A 19,295-nucleotide genomic window follows, 5' to 3' on the forward strand; every position below is an offset into this window, starting at 1 on the left:
ATTAGCACAGCAGGGGTCCTTGGCAGTCCCATTCAGTTTGAATGGGACTGCCAGGGACCCCCGCTGTTAATCCGATGGGCCAATAGTCTGTCTGCAGTAATGTCACTGAAAAGTTGCAGCATGTACCCAGGATGTACCCAGCATGTACCTGGGTCTTGTTGGTGATTGCCCCAGATTTATCTTAGAATACTCGTCGGCACTACAGTATATAAGACATATGATACCGTTGTGGAGACGAAATCAGAGGGCAGCACTTGAGATAGGTCCCGTTGGGGGACCAAAACGTAGTTTTTCTTTTTGTGTCTTTTTTAAAAACAATTAATTTTTTTGCCTACTTACCTGAGTGCTGCTCTCTGATTTCATCTCAACAACGGTATTGTATGTCTTATAATTTCTTTATGGGAAAAGCACCTACCTTTATGGACTTGCCAGTGGAGTGCTTGCTGTTTCCTGTGATATATTTATATATATATATATATATATATGTGTAGAAGATGGTGCAAAAAAAGGTATGTTCAATAAGAATAGCAGGGAAGAGCTCTGCGTGCATAAAAACAGTGACGTTGTCTCTCATGCTTTTATTATATCAGTGAGTAACTTTACCTTTTTTTACATTAGCAATGCTTTTACAAATTGCTAGTCTACTGTTGTTACTACAACTCACTAGTCTAATTTATAAGCACGCTTGTATTCCACTTATTGCAGATAACCACACATTTCAGTGGAGGGATAGCAAAATGTCATTATTTTATTTTTAATAGCTCCTGGGTTTTCCTTTTTGTATGGTTGTTATGTCTGATAAGTCCTGCTCCTTTTTTTTAAGAGACTGAACCTGGCCTGTAATTGGAACTGTGACATGTAATTCAGCCAATGATAGTAGATTAAATGAGGAGTGAAAATCTAGAGCATTTTTGAATACCTTCATATTTTTCACTGCAAAACCTTTAGAAATAATGCTAATGCTCCTCACACCTACACATTCCTACATCAATTTAATTATGACAATTTGTGAGTGTAGGAGGCATCTTTTTGATCCAAAATGTTGTGCATAAGAAAAGATTTTATTAACTGGCAGCAGGGAACAATGCAACACTGAGAAGGAATTAACCCTTTTTATGTTGTATGTATTGTATTGTATGTCTTTATTTATATAGCAGCAATAGTGTTCTCAGCGCTTCACAAAGAATACAGTACAGGGAATTATAATAATAATACAATAAGCACAGCAAAATCAGACAATAGGAAAGGAAATCCCTGCCCCGAAGAGCTTACAATCAAAGCAAAAGGCATTGAAAAAAAAAACTTCCACGACCCACTTGTTATATCTCTCTGTTTCAGTTATTTCCTTCCAGTAAGGAAGAAGGGTGGTCTTGGAAGCATAGACAGGCTGAAAAATGTTTAACCACTGGTGGAATTCACATTCTAAAGCTGTTTCACCAGGATGCCAACTGGGATAACTGGTACTCCCTAGCTAAAAATCTCCTGCTGGTTCATGTCCAAGCAATATTGCCAATGTTGGAAACCACTCACCCAGCTGGAGGAAGAGTGCAAAAATTGTAATTGCCCACAAAGTGATTGAACTTGATGTTTAAATTGACAGCTAAAATTAGTCGCCATTATGTTTTAGTTTCACCAACTGTACAATTCCTATCTGTGCTGTGCAACTTTTCACTTTTCATGCAGTGTTTCACATATTGATTATTATGAAAACAGCTGCCACACACATTACCCACGAAAAGGGTTTGAAGCTGGTTTCTATTTTCACAGGCACAATAGCAGTGTGATGGGGGGGAAAAATGTGACAAGATCCTTCCTTCAACTGTACAGAGTAAAGCAGATTAAAAACACTCTATGTCAGATGCATGTGCATGACAGCCCAACACAGCCTGTGCTAGCCTTTTAAATATGAGCCACTGGGAACATTTCAGCATAATGATCCTGACGTTGGATGACAGCATGTAAGTGAGCATTGGAACTGTGTGGGTGGGGGACTTAAAACATTTTTTTATCTCCCCATCTAAAAAAATATGACTTGGACTCATAGCAAATCCATTCTTACTAGAGATGTGTGAAAATATCACTGAAATTCGTGAACCAAGCGGTCCATACTAAAAAAAAAAAAAAAATTGCGAACAACTGTTAAGTTTGCAAAGTATTAAACATTGACTTGCACGGTCACCTGACCCTTTACAGTATATACTTCCATGAACTGCTTTTTTTTCCTGCCATGTGAACACCAATTTTCTGAAAACTTTGATGATGCACATTTAAAGTAATTTGCATATCTCTAATTCTTACCCAATATGGGTCCACTAAAGGAACTTTAGCATCTATATGTAACAGGGTTTCCCCCCCCCCCCCAATCGCAGATTGGCCCCTTTAGGGAAATACTACTCTGGTTACACATGACTATAGTGTGGTGCACCTGCTGGCTTACAGGACTCCTGAGTCTCCCGCTTGATGGTATTAAGGGAAATGGCATCAGGACTGGCTTGTGAGGTAATGTTGAGCTATACTCACTCATGGTACAGTGCCTCCATCTCTTCCAGGCCCCCAGCGTAGCAGGGAGGAGTCTCTGAAAGAGAACCTCTATGTGAACCTTCTTCCCAAGTGACTCCACACACAGGACAGAAGTGTTCTTTCTCTTTGGCATCCTTTATTAACAGCAGAAATGGACAGCCGCCCATCATAGTGGCTTGGTCTTCTAGCCACTCATTCTCAGGTTGCCAACCCAAAGGAAGTCCCTGACCTTACACTCCTAGTCAAGGGCACTGAAAGCAGGTCTAGCTCTTCCCTTACTCCCTGATGAAGTAAGAGGTATAGTCTTCCACACCACTCCTTAATGGGAGGGCCACAAACACTGCCAGAGCCCTGACAGGTTGCTGTATAGACTCACCTCACTCAGATGGTGAGGCATACAGACTAAATAGAGGAAGTTCTGCATATTATATAGCTTCAGTAGGCACCACCCCTGTGTCACTGTTAGTGGACACAGAGCCTGATGTCACTTCCTTCACTAGATATTACACAGCACAGGAGGTGAGGGCAAACCCCATGATTACTCCTGACAAACCTGCCCTTTAACAGGGATTATTGCACAGGAGGAGAAAGACATGTAACCCCAAAATTACACAGGGCTACATATAGATGTAAGTTCAGCCTTGTTGTTATGCTGGGAGACTTTGGCAAGTTCTATGATCTAAAGGGGAGGGGGAGTGAGTGGGCTTTCAAATTTAATAAGTGTCACCAGTTGTGTATATATATATATATATATATATATATATATATATATATATATATATCCTCAAAAACCTTTCTTCAAATAAATTAGGGAGACATGCCTGTGCTGAAAAAGGAGCAGATGCCCGAGAGATATGCAATGTATATTTAAATGAGTCCCATCCCACACTTCTTAAAAGGATTTCCATACAGTACCAACTATAGTATAGTGAGTTGATAAGCCTAAGACACCAAACTAATGACTGGAATGGTGTCAGACCCAACAGGAATAGATGTGTAGAAAAGATTCCGGCGCAACTGCGCATGACACATGCGCAGTTGCGCCGGGATCTTTTCTACACATCTATACTCCTTGAAGGCAGCACGCGGGAGCGGGAGGACAGAGGCAAGCAGGACCCAGACCGGAGTGGAGACAAAGGTAAGAGTTTTTACTTTATTTCCTCTCCACACACTCCGGTCATCCTAGGGTCATTCACAGCTTCCTCATACCCTGCCCACATGACGATACTGACACCGTGCGGTGCTCTTGCTGCATAGCTGAAGCGCAAGACAGTTTGTTCTCCCCCCCCCCCCCAACAGGATTAGAACCCATAATCACTGCTTTTGTAGACCATAGCTCTAGCATTGTGAACTAATGTAAACCAGTTGATGGCTAACAGTGAACAGTCCACCACTGTCTACTACCAGCATGCCTCCAATAGATATATAGTCAGTTTATTGTAACATTGAAAGCACTTCAAGCACAAAGTAATAATATGTACTTGGGACTATGAGTTACTAGGCCAGGTGAGATTAAATAAACGTTGAACAGAATATAAGTAACCTGGGTTAGAAGAAAATGGGTGCCACCTCTGCTTCTGTAGGGATTACAGTTATACTGTAACTGCGGGTTAACAAGCAAGCAGTATTATTATTATTTGTATACAAATATTCATGGTATTATCTGGCTAGTATACATTTTCATCTTATTAAATCAGATCTTTGCAATCATGTTTATATAGATTCTACAAAGGCATTACATCCCTTCTATGTAACTATCTATTTAAGTGGATAGGGTCTTTTTAAGGGTGACTGCACCTCTGAAGAACCAACCTGTTATTTAATGGATTTTGAATTTTCAATCTGCATTATCAACAAGCTCTAAATCAGTAGACTTTTGTTCTGCAAAAATATAAATATATATACTGTATACTGTATGTAGCGGGTTACCCCCTGGCTACTATTCTACCCTATGGGCTGGCAGTAAACCCTGGTATTACAGGAATGCCATTACTTGGTATGGGGTTTTCTCCTTCACCTTTGGTACTGCACTTGAGTGACAGCTGTGGCCAGCTTTATCCTAACGTTTGCCCGGAATTGTTTTCGGCTGGGCGCCGAACTTGGCCGCGTGCCAGCTGCGTGCCAACCGCCTTCCCCTCCCCGCATGCGCATCTTTGCTGCTCCCCTCGCGATCCCCAGCTGCTCCGCTTCTTCCCCTTACCCCATCAACATTTGGGGCCTTCGGGGATGCCGGGAAACCCTGTCACGTGTGACCGGCGCCACTGTGATGCGTGGTACGCGCCAGGAAACAGCCACGAGACAGCCGTGTCTGCCCACACTTTGCGGTGGCGGCCGCATTAGAATAAAGGCGGCCGCCAGTGTACATCCTGTTGTAGCTGGGACAACGGAGTGCCCACCTCCTGGCTGTACTTAAGGGCAGGACCGCCCTAAAGTTTTGGTTGTTCCTTTCCTCTGAAGAAGGCAAGTCACATGACTGGGAGCCTGACATTGGGGCCTTCCCATGTGCTCTTCCCTGTGGGGAGTGAGTGTGAGTATACTTCTGCCTCCGCTAGGGAGCTGGGAAAGAGCTAGGATGGCTGTGAGTGCCCATGGCATGTAGTCATGGTCCAGGGACCATCTTCAGTGATAGCTGATCCAAGAGACTGTATCCGGCAGAAGACTGCTGAGTACCTGTTGTGTTACTGCAGAGTGTGTAGTAATAAACTGTTCCTTTTTGCAATATACCTCCGGCCTGGTGTGTGATCTAACTGGGGGAGAGGTAATTAGTTCTGCCGTAGGAGATTATCTCCATTTCCCTGGAGCCTACATCAGATGGAGGCGCTGCACTGCTAAGTATCGTGTGTGGTATGAACCCCAGAAGCCTGTTCCTGTGTCCCCAGGTCATCGCAGATGACTCAGCCCTCCTGTTGACAGCAGGTATAAGCACCACACACCCTGAAATGGCCCCCATCTGCGACTGGGGGGGGGGGGAGAGAAACACTGTTATATATATACAGGCTTCATTCCTTGCTTAATATTTTGCTTAAATTACCACTAATTACTAGGTCTCACTACAAGGGCCAGTATACATTGTGGTTTGGTCACTCTCTGATCTTGTGTTTTTTATAATTACCTTTTCTCTTATTATTCACTTTATTTTGTCTCATAATAAATGTATAGTTTTTTTTAAACTCAGTTAGCTTAATACATCACAGATACATTACATTAAGTAAATGTATCCTCTAATTTGCAGCTCTTTGGGTGTCCTTTTTTATTCTTTTTAATTATATATGTATTCAAAGTTAATGGCAAAGAAAATTTGGATGCATGGACAATTCACAATGTGAGAAAAGAAGAGAAAAGAAAAGAGAAATGGTGGTGACATACTGGAATATTAGCTGTGTCAGTATATATATATATATATATACTCGGCACTAGAATCTTCAATAAACCTACCAACAAAAACACGCTACTGGATGCAAGGAGTCAACATCCTCAGCCATTAAAGAAAGGTCACCCCTATTCTCAGATGCTAAGAGTGTGCAGGATCACAAGTAATCCTTCAGATGTGGATGAAGCACTGATAAAAATGGCCGACAGGTTCAGGGACAGGGGCTACGATGACGGAGAAATTACCCTAGTCTTGGATAAAGCAAGACTACCCACTAGAGAAGATCTACTGGAACAGGATATGAGATTAAAAGGAGACAACAGATTTAATGTCATTACTACATACAGCACAGCATCAAATCTTATTCAGAATAGTGTATGAAAAAACTGGCACATTCTGACTAATGACAAAAAATTGGTAAACACTTTGAAAATCCCCTGCTCTTTTGCGTTGAGAGGTCTGGGAGATCTACTGACACAATCAGACCCTGTGGATAAATACACAGGAACATCGACTTGGCTTACTAAAACTATAGGTGTTTATCATTGTCATGGCTGTGTTAACTGCCAATTTATGGTGGTGAGAAAAACATTTACCCACCCACATAATAGGAATCCCATTAAAATCTTGGACTTTCTGAATTGGGAATCAAAATTTGTGGTTTATGTTGTTAAATGCCCCCGTGGTTTATACTATGTGGGGAAAACCACAAGCATATTAAAAGGGTATAAAGTTTCCCATGTGTATGGTAGCACTGTACACACCCCCCTGAAAAAGATCCCTCTGTAGGATCAAAACGTGGCATCAATATGAAACATACTTTCGCTATTTCATATTGATGCATAAAGTCGATATTTTAGCGTGAATTTAACACTACTCCAAATGCATGTATATACATGAACCCCTTGCTTCCCGAGATACGGAACATTTATCATAAGGTTCCCATAGTTCTGTCTCCTCCAGGGTGAACAATATGGAGGTCTAAAGCTCCCATGTCAAGTGGGCCAATAGGAAGCCACAACCACATCCGTCTACCCTTCCTATTGGCCCTCATGAAATGGGTGCTTTAAACCTCCATGAGATACCATCAGCACCTTCAGAGTTTTTATCTCGCAAAGAAAGGAGTCCCCGGAGCTGAAATGAACGCTGTTTAGTTCTGGAGAGCTCCTGCTTCCCAATTTTTTATCCCATGGAATGACCCTCATATTATGAAATATTATTTCTATCAAAATCTCAATATGAAAAGATGAGTCCTTTCTTTTCAGGACTATCTCAGCACAGTAAAAACACAATAGTTGGAATATTTTGAAAGAGTTTATGGAACCATATATTTTTGTAATAAACATTTATTTGCTCTAATGAAACACATTTTCAAAGGATCACATCTGACAACCCAGGAAATACTTTATTTCTAATGAAATAAAGACTGCACAGAACATTAAAGCACGTTTGGGAAGCAGACATTGTGCAATGGAGGTTGTTTAAAGTGTGCTTTTAAAAAAAAAAACTCTTTGCTGCAAATTGGTGACTGAATATGCAGTAGGCGGTGATCATGTGCTATTACGCATTTATTTTATTTGGCTGGTGCTGTAAATACATCTACTTCCCTGATTCTGTATGTCACTTTCAGCAAGCCATAGCTTTGATTAGATCTTGTATTGTCTCACTTCAACACGTCCTATGAATGACTTCCATCATGCCAATAACAGGCTGATGTTCACTCAGAATGCCCACGTCTCACCTGTATGCTATAAAAACAGTATCTCAAGACTCTTATAATACTGGTAAACCACTCAAGCTTCACTCTCACAGTTTATTTATATTACTTATACAAGAAAAGAGCAACCTAACACTGCACTTGTTTTCTTTGAGGACATTTTATGTCAAATTATAAGACAAGTTTGTTAAAATCAGCTCACTTCTTTCACAAAGATTTTCCTCTGTGTTTTAAAATAGAAACGTCTTATGTTATATAGTGCTGATTATAGTGCACAGAATTTTGCAAGCACGATGAGTGCAAATGTAAAAGATTTTCAGCAAACTGCTAACTTTACTAAAACTCATTTATGAACATACATCGGGGCTTATTTGTGGGTGGCTCAGTGAGTAAAGACACTGGCTGGCACTAAGAGTTTGAAGCAGGGGAATTCCCAGTGTCGGCTCCTGCTGTACAAGAACATGCTATTATTATTATTATTATTATTATTATTATTCACTAAACTTCGATAAGTGGCTTATAGTACTATAAATGCTTTTATAGTTCGATATTGCCTGTGTTGTTATTCATAAAGCTCAGATAACAAAAAATGCTCAAAATCGTTTGTTTTGCCAGAAACTGCTACTGTATTCACTAAGCAGTGACAAGCATATCGTACTATAAAAACTTGCAATAGTTTGACACCAGCTAAAGGCTGGTGCTAAAGGTATTGCAAGATGCATAAAAGCAGTTTCTTTTACTGCACAGGATTGATACCGGAGGCTGGTGGGGAGACCGGGGGACACAGAGATCCGGGGGTCCTCATGGGTTCCTGCATCACCGGGGTGTCCCCATGGTTTGCCGCATCATTGGGGGGCCACATGGATCAACGGGGGTCCCCGCTGGTCTCTGGTATCAATCATGTGCAATAAAAATTGCAGACAGTTTCATTACCTTAGCGGCTAACCGCTAAAGTAATGAAAGGGTTAAATAGCAGGCACTGCATAGTTGTTGGTACTAGCTTGTACTTTCCCCAGAGTGGATGTTTAGGCCTTGTAGGAGGTTGGCAGTAGAAGTTAACCCTTTCATTACCGCGAAGGTAATGAAGGGGATACTAACCCCTTGAGCTACCCACCCGCAAGGCCTAAACACTCAACCTGGGGTAACTGCAAGCTTCACCTGCCCCCTGTACCTACAACTATGCAGTGCTTGCTATTTAACCCTTTCGTTGCCTTCCTGGGGCAACTACCCCCACCCTTCAGCCCCGCTACTCATTGATTGGCACAGTGTTAAACCATGGCCATAATATGTATCTCGTCTACTGGAAGGGTTTCGGCCATAAAGAGCGTTCCTGGATTCCCAGGAGTCAACTCCACATGCTTTAACTCGTCCGGGAGTTCCATTGTAAATACCCGGCGACACCATTCTTTGAGCACCCGGATGTCGCACCTCAGGGTGGGGTACTGTGATGATCAGACGCAAGCTTTACCCCTGCCAAGCTCTAGTCATCAGATTGGATCTTGCTCCTCTCCTGCCTGCAGGAGTAATCCTGCACCTGATTCGCCAGTGCTGCTATTTTGGCTAAGCCTCTTCCACTAGGAAGTTGGCTGAGCATACTGTAGTGCCGACAAGTATTCTAAAACAAATCTGGGGCAATCACCAACAAGACCCAGGAACATTCTGGGTACAACCTGGGTACATCCTGGGTACATGCTGCAACATTTAAGTGACATTTCTGCAGACCGACTAATGGCCCATCGGATAACCCCTGCTGTGTTAATCCGATGGGCCATTAGTCTCTGCTGAAATGTCACTGAAATGTTTGCAGCATGTACCCAGCATGTACCTGGATCTTGTTGGTGATAGCACCAGATTTTCCAAGGCAAGTTTAAAGCAAGTTTTAGAATACTCATCGGCGCACCTGTATATCTTGTAACGTTTGCTGGTCCCATGCACCCTGCCTTGTCTCACCATTCCTTGCCTCATTCACCTTGGACTTCACTGCTGTCTCCAATCCTCTATCTCGGCTTCCCTACAACTACCCTGCTCTCTCCAATTCCCGACCTCGGCTTGCCTTCAATGATTCTACATTCTCGTACTTTGATCTGGCTATCCACATCTATGAACTTGCACACCGGATGCGACCTCATGTCTCTAGGTCAGTGTTTCCTAATCCCCACGAAGGTCTTGCGGTCCGATGTCCAATGAAGATGCGAATACTCCAGTTTGACCACACCGCTCACCAATCTGGATTATATCAATAAATTCAACTGGTGCATATAGGGAAGCCACATAACATGAGTCAAAACAAAGAAAGTGATGAAAGAATCACCACATATTCCCTTTTTACTGCACTCTGTTGTATCATACAGTAGAATTGGACTGCATTGTCCAAAATATACAATTATCTAATAGTGAATGGGTACAGACAACTATTAGTATCAGCTCCCACAACTGTGGGTGAATAGGTACTAATAAAAGCCAACTAATTGGCCAAAAATAATACAACTTTATTGTATATGAACATTGACGAAAGAACAGTGAACATATTTACAGTGCTAGGGGTCAAAACATCCCCAATTAAAAAGTGGTTGGGTGCTAGTCATATATTACTAATTATCTTAGGTATCAATAACCACAATTGTATATGTACTGTAGCAAACCGAAGATTGTCTATGTCTGGGATAGCAAGAGGTAGGAACTAATAAAGATCACCTTTTTGTTTCAATGGTGTCAATATAAGTATATAAGTCCAATCAATTTCCTCAGTAGTTGTATGGAGTAGTATATATTTAGATCACGTTCAATCCAGATAAGACATACAAGTATATGTATATCAAGTCAGCATTGAGTGCTAGATACTATTAACACACACCCTAACTATCAAGTGTATAGGGTTAAAACAACACCAGCATATAATTCCGTTTTGTATAGAGTGGATAGAGTAGCCTTTCATACTTAGTTAACCATAGCTGAATACACATAGACATTTGACTCAAAATATACTTCAGATGGTAATCATAAAATCCACCTTACAACCAGTCACAGACAGACGAACAGCCCCACTTCCTCCAAGACATCAACGTGACGTCACTACGTTGATGTCTTGGAGGAAGTAGGGCTGTTCGTCTGTCTGCGGCTGGTTGTATGCGTTTTTTTTTATTACCATCTGAAGTATATTTTGAGTCAAACGTCTATGTGTATTCAGATATGGGTTAACTGAGTATGAAAGGGTGCTCTTTCCACTCTATAGAAAATCCTCCGCCTACCCAGGGAATTACTTAAATCTTTCATTGGTAAAATTTCGGGTTGAGGAAGGCTATTTGTAGCCCTGCTGTACAGGGGAAGATATTTATGATTGGCTAACATGTTTGTTGGTTAGAGTGTATATAAATTGGAGGATTGTACTTTCCCCACATTACATAGGGATAACTGACTCTAGGACTACCTACTGTAGCATCTATCACCTGAGGCACAGCCTGAGTTGATTTGGGCACTGAGTAGCAAGCAGTTAATTCCAGTGGTAGTGCCAGAACTCTGATGATAGCAAGAACATTACACCTACCCTTGGATATTAGCACCAGCATATTTGTCATTTGTTTCTGCCTGTTCCAAATGGAAGCAAGTTATGTTAGAAGAGAGCAGTGAGCCTTTGATCCCATAGCACGGTGTGTAACAATGAAGCAGCAAGTTCACAACTCATCAATAGCTATAACTCCATAGTTGTTGGAGGCTTATGCAGCTTCTCGAACAATCCCTCTGGGATTGCATCTATCTTCGGTTGTTAAAGATTGGAACTTAGGGAGGGGGTTTTAGAGAAATGTTCATACATTGCTTCAATTGAAGGAGAAGATTAGGTTGGACAAACTAGAGGATAATAAGAAATTATTAGGTCCCAACAGAAGTATTGAGCTTTATTCAGACATGATTATATATATTTTTTACAGGTGCACTTCCTCCCAAAATAGCACCTGCCTTGAAAGTAAACTCAATGTAAGCCGATTGCCATACTTATTTATTTGCATTTATTTAAACACTCAAATGTCTACAGAAGTGTTCACCTAGTTATCCCTGCTGCTTACTGTAGAAAACAGAGTTGTTTTCCATATTTGAAACAGCCTTATAAGAGAAAGTTATTTTATTCTAGTGTACAGTAACGTGAATATATGTTTAAACAAAATGGAGATTGAATCGTTTATCATGACAGCAGCATGCAAGTAAGGTGGCTATAAAAGAAAGAGAGGAATTATTTTTGTTGTTTGTTTCAAATTATTTTTGCAAGAAAGATGGATTTCAATGCAGATTTCTTTTTCAAGTATATCCTTTGTAAAATGACAGAGACATTATATTAACAGACATTACCATATTCATTATTGTTGATTCTGTTTATTGTAATGTGCTCAGTGCAGATATCTTTGGGAAGTAGCCTAAGTGCAGGAGGCTTTATTTATATGCAAGTGTTTACACCAATTACCTGTACAATATGATTTACCTGTACTGTAGATGCGAATAAAGCATAATTTTGTATAAAGATCATTCAGGTTTCTTATCTCAAGATACAATCATTTAAACACACAAGATTTTCAAATAAAGACAAGTACATTTAATTAGACTGTGCAAATCAAAAATAATTAAACATATTATTTTTTGAAACTTAGCACAATATATCCTAAATTTACTAAATGAAAGTAATAACAATAATAACTTTATTTCAAATAGCGCTTTTCTGCCAATGGAACTCAAAGTGCTTCACAATTCTTTTTACAGACACAGTCCCTGCCCTGTAGAGCTTACAATCTATGTTTTTGGTGCCTGTGAGATAAAGTGACTTGCAAGGAGCTGACACCAGGATTTGATTCAAACCCAGTGTCATTATTTTCAGAATCACTGAGCTGCTCCTTCAGTCCCAATACTCCAAAATAACCAACAATTACAGTTATAGAGAAGGAGCGGTTCAGTGAGTCAAGACACTGACTCTGGCATTGAGTTTGAAGCAGGGGAGCCTGGTTCAATTCCCAGTGTCGGCTCCTTGTAACCTTGGGCAAGTCACTTTATCACCCTGTGCCTCAGGCACTAAAAACATAGATGGTAAGCTCTACAGGGCAGGGACTGTGTCTGCAAAATGTCTCTGTAAAAACTATGTAAAACTAGAAGCGCTATACAAGAACAAACAACAATTATTACAATTACAATTATTATGAATTATTATAGGATTTCGAAGGACTTGCTGCCATGAAGGAGGTTTACTTATTATTGGGTACAAAATGGCCACCGCCGGCCTCTGTGGCGGAGTGAAAGAACAGCCGTGGGCACGGAGGGAGGCAGACAACCGCCGATGGCCTGACTTGATCCGGTGGGGGCTGCTCCCGGTCCCGGAGTGTCGGACTTAGAGAGGGTGAGGTTGGAGGTGTCATGGGTGGCGGGTGCTGGTGGTGTGGCTCAGGCTTGTGTCGGGTGACCTCTCTGTAGCATGCAGGGTCTGCAAATCCATCTCCCTGTGCTGGTCGTGGGTCCCGGTGGCCATCCCCCCTTACGCGGACATAGCCAAAGCTAATCTAAATCTAAACCTTAAGGAAATATTGTCTTACCTTACCTGGGCTAGTGGAGGGAGGTAAGGCTGCCATCGTCTTATCCCTGGGGGCCCGTCAGGTACATTTTCGTGTGGCACCGGAGCGTAGGGTTCCTCCCCCTCCCAGACAGATTTGGAACTACCGCTTAATTGGGTGTAACTATAGAGGGCTCCCTGGATGATCCGAGACACCATCAGCTGGTGAGAGAAGGCCTGGAGCTCCACTCGGGGCACTGCTGCGGCCCGCACTAAAACCAAGATGGCCTCTCGGCCTAAAGAAAGTCAGGGAGAGGCATAGCGAATCAACACACTCAGCCATTTGGGATTCTGCTGTGGAGTGCAAGCAGCAGAAGGCCGGATCTCTTCACTGATACCCAGAGAACCAACAGGCAGACAAGACCTAGGAGAGAAAGGAAACGGGTGATCAGCATCAGACAACAGTTAAAGGTAAAGGTCCCAATAGGGGTGGGGGGATACAGACTACATTGACCACTAGACCCCTTAATATCCTTCCCTATCCTAGGTCTGTAAGCCAATCACACTAAGATTCTAAATCTGCACCACAAAATCCCACTTGAAAAGGGTGGGAAATTAAAAAGATTCTATGTATCTTAACCTCATTTCATTAAAAATTCAAATGGAGGAGGGTGCATACGCAACAACTGAGGGACTGGATGCTTGATCTTTGAGCTCCGCACTCTCAGGCACACTTATCATCGGAAAACACATAACCATAGACAACGGATATAACCAAGTTGCCTACCCGGTCAAAAAATATAAGAACCTAGCTGGACGTAACAGACTATTTTCAAAGGGCTGATTGGGCGCAGGCGGGAGGATCCACGGCCCCAACCTCCCATGGGGGATCTAAATCAGAAAGAGAAGGGATGGAGGACCGGAGTTAAGAAAGGGACAGCGACCTAGTTACCAGAAGCGACCTTAAGGAGTTATTTGGGGAAATTAAATCTCTATTCCAATCAGAGATGACAGAGTTAAGAAGAGACATAAATGACATTGGTAACAGCACAGATTAAACAGAAAAAAGGCTAGATGCTTCCATAAAGGCTCTTCATGGAACGGAGAAAAACAACTCTCACCTAAAATCCCTTGTGTCGGATCTGGCAGACCATCTAGAAGACCCAGAAAATAATTAAAGGAGAAATAATATTAGAGTCGGGTGTCCCGGAGACCATCATGGATGCAGAAGAATTCATCACAAACTGTCTGACTAGCATGCTGCCGGATAAATCAGAGGCAGAACTACAGCTTGATCATTGCCATAGAGCCCTGAACACTAGACCTCAACCTGGGTAGCTCCCCCCCCCCCCCCAAGACATAATAATGAGATTTCATTATCTTAGAGTGAAGGGTGCCCTTTGCCAAATAACCAGAAACACTGCATCGGTTGAATTTGAGGGAATTAAATTACAGATATTCCAAGACCTTTCCCCTACTACCCTAAGCAGGAGGAGAAAACTACAACCCGTAACCAAGATATTATGGGACAAGGGAGTTCGCTATAGGCGGACCTTTATGTTTGGACTGTTAGTTTTTAAAGATGGCAAAGCCTATGCTATGAAGGAACTTTAAGAGGGGGATACCTTCTAGAAGGTTGGGTCTAAAACAGAGCTCCCGCATTGTGTTGCTGAAGAGGAGCCTGTACCGGATCAAGTCTGGAAGGAAGTGAGGAGCTGTGCACGTGACAGGAAAGACAGAGAAGTTAATTGAAAGCAACTACTAAGACTCTATAGGGTTTCCGTTCTCTCACGGTTATATGTACTGTAGGTTAAAAGTTTAAAGTGACACCACACCTTTCCTAAAACAGTCCTGGTGGAGTAAGCATTTGATATGGAACCCAGTAACCAGACCACTTGGGTGATAGCCCCATATTGCCAGCGGGACAGTCACAGTACTGGGGTCAGGGAAAGGGAGGGTACTCCAGTGGGCCAGGCTTACGCAAAAGTCAGTTATAGAGTGTGGAACTTACAGATTTGCTTAGACTGGTTAGACTGGGGTACACACAGATGGTGTAATAATATGATATATGCTTGATCAGGAGGGTGTATGTTGAAAGTCACTGGTTTATATGTTTATCTCTCTCATCTTTCTTCTCTTTCGCCATCTAATATACGTTAAATATACAAGTTGAAGCTGTCGTTACGTCTGCCAAGTTAATTATCTAGCTGGAGTCACTGGCAGGTATTGGAGAAATGGTGGACCTAAAATGTAGGGTAACACTAAGGTTGCAGATACAGACCAACAGACACATAGTGGTCACTACAAGGGAGGATAGGGGCAATAGACAACAAAGCGTTACATCAACATAGGAATTACAGGGCCTAGTCAGGGTTTAAGGTAGTGACTGCTCAAGGTAGGGTGTTGTAAAGTAGGGAAGTAAGAAACTCTCAAGGCAAATAAAGGTTTCACTGCAGAGATTACACATCTAAATCTACATTATGGGATAGCAGGGAATTACACTAGATTAAAAGCCTACCAGCTTCAGTAGCAAGCTATAGGTGCCTACTGGCAGGTGATACCACATCTCCAAAATATTCTGTCAAGAGATACTAGCTGCATGGTATTGGTTATTGTATTGGTTAACTAAGATGTTGTTCTATGTTGTTCTTATTGGTTTCTACAAATGTGCCGGGGGCGGATGGGGAGTGCGGCTGCCCCGATTAACCGTATGTACTCCATTTTGAGTGACATGGTTCCTAATCATGTTGCCGACAAAGACCCTTGGGTTTTTGGGACTGGGGGTTACTCAAGTTCCTGTACCTACTCTCTTGAGAGCCCGGATGAATCAGGGTCGCTATTGACCAGGTCTGATTCATTGAGTTTTTGTTTTTGTGTCCTCCCCCCCACCCCAGCTCCAAAGTTTTGTCCTTCCCCCTCTTGCCTTCTCCTGCAGAAAGTTATCATCCCTGAAAAAAGATTCTCATATCCCTGCTGGCTGGGGAACTCCTTGTGCGGTTGTAGCAGTTGTTCAGAGATCGTCACAGTTGGGTCATTAAAGTACAAATGGCAGTAAATATAATTTCTTATAACGTGAAAGGTTTGAACTGCCCAGGTAAACAATGCATAGCAATGACAGACTATAAGAGGAGAAAGCGGACATCATACTACTACAAGAAACACATTTTAGTTAAACAAGTTTTCCTAAATACTTTGATAAAGAGAGTTCAGGCAATTTTATTTATCATTAGCCAATTGCAAAAAGAGAGGCGTGTCGGTGATGTTCCACAACAGATGCCCATTTTCAGCGAACAAGTGAGAAGGGATAAGGAGTGCAGGTTTGTGATACTAGTAGGCACAATCCATGGGCAGCACTTCACAATTGCCAATGTATATGCCCCTTGTGATCAGGACCCTGCTTTCTTCACATCGTTCTTTTCAGTTTTGAGCCATATGGCGAAGGGACACATTAAGGCGAGCGACTTCAATACAGTCCTGAATACAAGAGTAGATAGATCAGGCTAACCCGGAGACAAGAGAAAAGATTGTCCAGCGACACTCCTCAAAGGCCTGATGGACAATCAGTTAGTAGACAAATGGAGGGAACTACATCCAATACAAGGGACTTTACATTCTTCTCTCACCCCCACACCAGTTACTGTATAGCAGAATTGATTACTTCCTTATATCGAGCAGACTGGTCCCGAAGATCTCCCATGCTGGGATCCATGATATTTCATGGTCACATCATGCATAAATTGAGCTAAGGTGCACTCAGATTAATATGGACTGACCTGGAGTAAACTGGAAACTAAATGAGTCAATCATTAAAATCCCTGACATGTTCCAGACAGTCAACAACGAGATTGAGCAATTTTTTAGATTAAATAAGGACAGTGTTGATTCCCAAACAACATTATGGGAAGCCCACAAGGAAACCCTCAGGGGCTCCCTGATTAGCATAGCCACCGTGAGAAAAAGGGAAAGAAATAAAAAGATAATCATACTCCAATCCAAACTCAAGGAGCTGTCCGACAGGCATAAACAGGATGGTAGAGCAGAAACATTTAAGTAACTGAAAGATAATAGAATTGAATTAAATATGCTCCTGACCTCCCAGACGGAGAATTCTCTGAGTTGGTCCAAGAGGAAATTTTATGAGAACGCAAACAAGCCAGATACCTTGCTAGCAAACAAAATCAGGAACAAAGCCAAATTATAACATTTAGGCCATCAGACTAAAATCAGGGGTAAAAACATCAAATCCTAAACTAATTGTAGAGGAATTTAAAAAGTTTTATGAAAATGTGTATAATGGTGAAAAATGTACTCACAACAGTATCACGAAAAATGCCCTACAGGACTTCCTAGCAGACTCAAAATTGCAGAGGTGGAGTAGGGGGGAGAGAGAGGGCTTAATGGATGATTTTACAATGGAAGAGTTATTAAAGGTTATGCAACACCTGAAACCATCTAAGGCACCGGCCCAGATGGGTTCTCTAATTTATACTATAAGAAATTTAGTACACTCTTGGCCCCCTATCTTCTCCAGATGCTAAATGCAGTGCTAGCAGGTGTGTTATTCCTGGATCAATTGCTTTAGGTGTCGATCTCACTAATCTACAAACAAGGGAAAGATCTATTGGACTGTAAATGTTACAAACCAATATCCCTGATAAATTCGGATATTAAAATCTATGCTAAAATGTTGGCCAACCATTTAAGTCGTATCCTTCCTAGACTAATACACTCAGATCAAGTCAGCTTAATCAAAGACAGGCACGCAGCTGATAATACTAGATGAATCCTTGATCTGATAGAGATAGCCAATACAAGAAAGATACAGGTAATGGTGTTGACGCTAGACGCAGAAAAAGCCTTCGACAGGATAGACTGGCCATATCTGAAGGCCGCGCTCGAGGCGTTTGGTTTGGGGGGTAGAATATTGAAGGCATTCCTGGCACTGTATTCCAGCCCGGCAGCAAGAGTAATACATCAGGGTTTCCCTTCGGAGCCCTTCAAAATTAAAAGCGGTACGCGCAGGGTTGCCCACTCTTCCCTTTGCTGTTTGCCCCAAGCATGGAGCCCCTGGTAGCACAAATTTGGAACAACCTGGATATATCAGGAATACAAATTAACCAGCAGATCCATAAAGTACCTTTATATGTAGACGATGTTTTCTTGACTGTATCTAGACTTGACTGTTGATCTTGATCTTGACTGTAACTTACCTCCCTGTCCAACCTACAGTATTCAACTTCTTGGGGAAGTTCAATAGAATTTCAGGCTTTAAAATGAACCATTAACCAAACAAAATCGGAAGCCCTAAACATAAATTTACCAAAAGAGATGGAGAACTGATAGCCATTAATTTCAATTTTAAATGGCAACAAAATTATATGACATATTTGGGAATAAATATCACAAACAATTATAAAAACCCTTTATAGGGCTAATTTCCCCAAACTTTTGCAGACTGAGAAAAGACATCAGAGTATGGTCTACCTACAATAAGTATGTAGTAAAGGCAGCACTACCGTGAATGTATAATATGAAATGCTGAAAAAGTGACGGGTGCCCGGGAACAAGTGGAGAGATCCCAAATCTCCCCTGAATAAACTCTATAACACTCATGGTGTTCCAAGCACTCCAAAACAAAACAGAATGACTGATGGTATATCAATAAAGAATATGTATTGCAAAACACAACATCATAACGACAACAATATATTCAGGTGAACAGGGATATAAAAAAAACTGACTGCAGGTGCAGCCTGAGGTAGAGTGGGGGAGGAGAGGGGGTGGGGGAGGGAAACGTGAAATCACAGGGAGATGGGGAAGGAATAGAAAAACCCTTAACGGGAAAGGAAATATGGAAATTAAGATGCGGGGGCAACGTTAAACATGTTGTGGTGGAAAACCCCTTCTGCTGGCCCATTCCCGCAGCCTCCAAAGGGGGGCTGCGGTACTTCGCTGCACCCTCAAAACCCAATACTCCTCCTAACAAATATAAAAACAAATAGTAAAGTGTATACAGGTATTGGGACAAGCAAAGGAATAAGTCACTATGAAACAATAGAGTCAAACCTATGTAACACTCAAAACAGCAGATACTGTACTATACACAACCTGCAGGAGAAGTCATGAACATGCCCAGAGTTAAAGATCTTACACTAGATACATAT

Source organism: Ascaphus truei, chromosome 5 (genome assembly GCF_040206685.1).
Source record: "Ascaphus truei isolate aAscTru1 chromosome 5, aAscTru1.hap1, whole genome shotgun sequence".
NCBI lineage: Eukaryota > Metazoa > Chordata > Amphibia > Anura > Ascaphidae > Ascaphus > Ascaphus truei.